Raw genomic sequence first — 5,019 nt, 5'->3', positions numbered from 1 at the left:
TGTTACATGTGATTTCAGGGATTTTAAGACAAGAATTTTTATCTTTTTGTAGCTTCCAGAGGTATTACCTATTTATATTTACTTCTTTTATATTTATATTTGAATATATTTATATTTATATTTAAATCCGCAGAGTAACTGTGTGTAGCCCTTCAAAGAAAACAAAATACCCAGATGCCAACCATTGGCCCCCAGCACCCCTATGGCACCTGAGATCTGTCAGAAGTGATCCTTAAGCACTGAGGCATGAGTACCCTTAAGCTGGGTGTGGTTCAAAGACAAACACAACTGACTCAAATGAGGGCTCATGCAGTAAAGAGCCAGGCCCTCTGACAAGGAGACACATGGCAGGATCCTTCCTGAACAGATCAGAGACATTCAGCCCCTAAAGCCTCCTGTCACTGACTCGCCTCATGTTGTCACTCTCCTCCTACCTGGGGACGGTGTGTCACATGGTGTATCACCATTTTCTCCCGCCTCTGTTTTTCCCGAGGATCAGAGACCTGGAGGAGAAGTCAGAGTTGTGAGCACTGGAGTGGAGCACAACCACCAGCTCTGACCAGCCACACCCACGGGCACCAGCTGACAGACCTGCCTGGGGGACACTGCCCCACACTTCTGTCTCCGGGGCAGATGCAAAGTCTGGAGTCACCAGAAGGTTTGACTTTACCAGTTAAAGATAAAGTCGGGGGCTTAGGAGAGCCATAAGAGCACTATAACCTTCTATGGTGAAGAAAATTGGCAATTCATGAATCAAGCCTAAAGCCCTTAGGGTTAATATCCAACACTTATGTGTAAAGAGAAATTCTGGAGTGACACATTTAAAGTGGGTCCATAAGCCCTCTATTCTGTTTTTTCTACACTACAGAAATACATATTTTCTCTTGAATTCTACTACTCATCTTTCATTGCTCTTTCATTGCTCTCACATCTTCTGTGTATGTATGTGTGTGCAAGTGTTTCAAATTTGGAGGGCAACAGGCAGTACTCAGGGGTTATTGCAGCTCTGGAATCAGGGCTCAGCCCTACTGCGACTCAAGGACCATATGGAATACCAGACGTAAATTGAACCTGGGTTGGCAAGGCAAGAATCCTACTTGATATATTTGCTCTGGAACTTTCTAAGTGAATTATTTCTACCACATCAGGAGTGACCCTGAGCAACGCTTCCCCAACACCACCAACAACCCTGGAAATCAACTATTTGTCTTTAAAGGAACCCCAAAATTTTAGCCCCATTACTCACCACAATAGCTGGGGGTAGTCTGGTGAGGGAGGGAATACATGTGTGGGGTGCTTTGCAACTAAGCCTTAGAAAGCAGAAATTCTTGACCTAAGGAAAAAAAACACAAAAGTTGGGAGGAGAGACAGTAAAGCGGGTAGGGAATTTGCCTTGCATGCAACCAACCGAGAGCAATCCCCAGCATCCCATGTAGACCCCGAGTACCATCAGCAGAATTCCCGAGTGCAGAGCCGAATGTAAACACTGAGCATCTCCTGATATGTACACAAGCCCAAGCAAACCAATAATGAAAAAGTTTCACTTGTAACCCCACCCCCTGCAGGGACCAAGACAGAGGTGGCCCCGCCCCACCACGGCAGTCAATCAAAGGACAGATGACAACTGGTTCTCCTGCTGCAGACAGCCCTGCCCGTGGAAGTGAATCTGAAGGTTCTACACTCGTGATGCCAGGGCCAAGGCCTCCGGACTGGGCCGAGCACAGTCCGGTGCTGGCAGGATCAGGAGGGCTAGGCCCCGCCCATTGCAGGCCGTGTAGCCCCACACCCACATGCGGCGGACCAGTTCTAGAGCTGGAAGCAATCCTGGCCAAAGGGAGGCCCCATGATCACTCGCTCACACCGGTGACCCCTGCACCCCAGCACAGCCCCCACTACACCACCAAAAGCCTCTGGATCCCCGAAAGCCTTGACACACCTCAGAAACCACTGAGATACAGGGAACAAGTGAAAAACAAGCGCGACCGTGCCCCCCAAGATGCCCCCCCTTCACATTGCAGAGACGAAGAGGCGCGTGGCACTCGCAGAAGGCCGCTCCAGTCCTGCCACAAAATCTGCCTTCACAGCCACCCTGCCGCCAGGTGCAAATTCCTCCTCCATCACGAGACTAATGGCGACCCGAGCCAGGCAACCACAGCTATAATAGAAAGGATTCCTGAAGGGCCCTCTGTGAGGTCACTTCCACTTCTACCAGGGGCCTTAAAGGGCCATGGCTCAGATTTAAAGAACCCAGCTTCATGAACTGTTGGTGCAACGGGAACGGACTAAATAAAGGAGTGGAGAGGGAGCTATGTGATGGTGGGCCACAGAATGGGGAGCTGGGGCGGGGAGGAGAAAATCCCTGATCCTGTACAGGTCATTCAAACATTGAATCAATGCTATCACAGTCCCTCAGGAAAAACGCGCGTGGGTTGACTGAAGGTAAAACAGGCAGGTAGGTACAAGGTACATGATGCTGGGGAATTAATCAAGATGGGGTGAGAGCAGTGACTGCAAAGCCAGAGATGCAGAGAGGAACTGGCCTAGCAGTAGCCCAGAGAGCTGGACAGACACTGGAAAGGGAAAAGGCTCGAAGAACACAGTCTTTGGAAAAAGCCCAACCACTGGAATCTTGCCTAGAAGGGAAACGACAGGAGGCAGTTTCAGAAACACAATTTCAAATCCAGAGGATGGGGTAAGAGGGGTAGCACAGTGAGCTGGGCACTTGCCTTGCATGCGGGCAATCTGGGTTCACACCTCAGAATTCCGAATGGTCCCCCGAGCATAAACGAAATGCAAGAAAGAAATAGCACTGTAGTACTGTCATCCCATAGTTCATCGATTTGCTCGAGTGGGCACCAGTAACACCTCCATTGTTAGATTTGTTGTTACTGTTTTTGGCATATCGAATATGCCACATGTAGCTTGCCAGGCTCTCCCATTCGGGCGAGATATGCTCGGTAGCTTTCCGGGATCTCTGAGAGTGGTAGAGGAAGCCAGAAATAAGTATACATTAGAAAAATAATTATTTTACAGGCATGAAATAACAAAGAATTTGCACTGATGATTAGTTACCAAAGTTGACCATTTTTATTATTCTATTTATTGAAAATATATGAATGTTTGGGAGCTTAAAAAGCAATCTCTTTGTCAGAATGATAGAACAGTGGGTAAGGTGTTTGCCTTGAACATGACCAGTCCGGGTTTGATCCCTGCATCCCATGTGATGCCCCAATTACCGCCAGTAGTAATTCATGAGTGCAGAGATATGAGTGACCACTGAGCATCACTGGGAGTGACCCAAAAAGCCAAAACATTATAAAAAGCAATCACTTCTCTATTGTTTTGGTTTGTTTGTTTTTAGACTACAGTCAATGGCACTCTGTGCATACTCCTGGCTCTATGCTCAGGAACCAATCCTGCTGGGGCTCCAGGGATGATGTTTTTGCATGGTATTGAACTCAAGCCAGTTGCTTGCAAGGCAAGCACCGTACCCGCCTTACCACATCTCCAAACTCAAGCAGCATTCTCTTAAGGAACATATACTCCCAGGAGCAAACCCGAAGTTCCTATGCCTCCTCCTTGCTGCAAATACCTTCTCCTGCACTCGTGTCTATCCACTGAACCCTTCTCCAAGGTCCAGTTCGCCCTGCCATCCCATACACAAGGCGGCCTTCTTTCTCTGAACTGCTGGAATATTCACTGTACTGTTTGCCCATGATCTTCATATGTAAACACTAGCAAACTTTTTAACAGACATAGTCATTTTTTGTGAGTCATTTTCACAAAGTCCTTTTTAAGTTTTATTTTTTTAATAACTACAGAAAACTTCAATGATATTCTCTTATAAACGTTTCCATGTTTGGGGCTGAAGATATAGTAAAATGTGTAGGACCTTGCCTTGTCCAGAGCCAACGAAGTTTTGATCCCCAACATCCCACACTGTCCCCGGTTCACTGCTAGAAGTAGTTCCTGAGTGCAGAGTCAGGAGTAACTCCTGAGCATCTCCTGCTATGTACCCCTACACACACAGAAAATGGTTCCACATCTATATGTAAATTTGTATTTAGAATCTCGAAGCAAAATTATATAAAAAGTGTCTATTAAATTTCTTAAATACTGGTAGGTAAACAAGGACTGTCTGGACAGATTCTAGCCCTCAGCTATGGGTGTATAAGGCTTTAATACTTTAATGCTGCCAAGAGATTAGATCAAGCCTAACAGACGTCCACAAATGTAGACATTTTTGAACACTTGTAACATGATTTATGGTCTCTAACTTCCAAAGTCTTTGAAATGTAAGACTACTGTCCTAGATTTGAACAAGACTACCTTGGGCCACAGCAATAGTACAGCGGTTGGAGCATTTGCCTTGCAAGCAAATCACCTGGGTTTGGTCCCTGGCATCCCATACGGTCCCCGAGAAGTGCCAGGAGTGATTTCTGAGTGTAAAGCCAGGAGTAAACCCTGACCATTGCCATGTGACCCAAAAATAAGAAGACAGGCAACAAAGCACAACAATAGTATTAGCTTTATCTCTGCCTTCACTTTACATCAAATCACAATATTTTTACTCATATTACAGAGTTGTTACTGACATCACTCACATTTATAACCACTTTTAAGTTTCAAATATATTAAACTTGCCACTTAGATCACCTCTGCACACAGCCTTCCTATCTAGATGAGGATCTGGTAACTCTCCCCAGTCATCATTCAGCTACCAAAGGCTAGCATCAGGTCTAGAGAGCTCTTTCTCAGCATTCCATATTTCTAAGTGATCAACAGAGGCCACTGCATACTGAACATCTCCTGTGTACAGTGCAAAAAGAGTTTCAAGCAGCTACCATTAAAAAACAAAGTAACTATTCCCAAGTTTTAATTCAATGATCTTGCTGTATAATGTGTTAATTTTAAAAGCACACATTACTATGTGACAAGTTTGGATTCTTTTCATTTTGGGAACCGTATTTCAGTGTAACTGGCATTATTTGTAGATATGTATTTTAAGCACCAAAACTC

This window comes from Sorex araneus, chromosome X (assembly GCF_027595985.1).
Source record: "Sorex araneus isolate mSorAra2 chromosome X, mSorAra2.pri, whole genome shotgun sequence".
In the NCBI taxonomy this organism is placed as follows: Eukaryota; Metazoa; Chordata; class Mammalia; order Eulipotyphla; family Soricidae; genus Sorex; species Sorex araneus.
Note: the sequence above shows the minus strand (reverse complement) of the source record.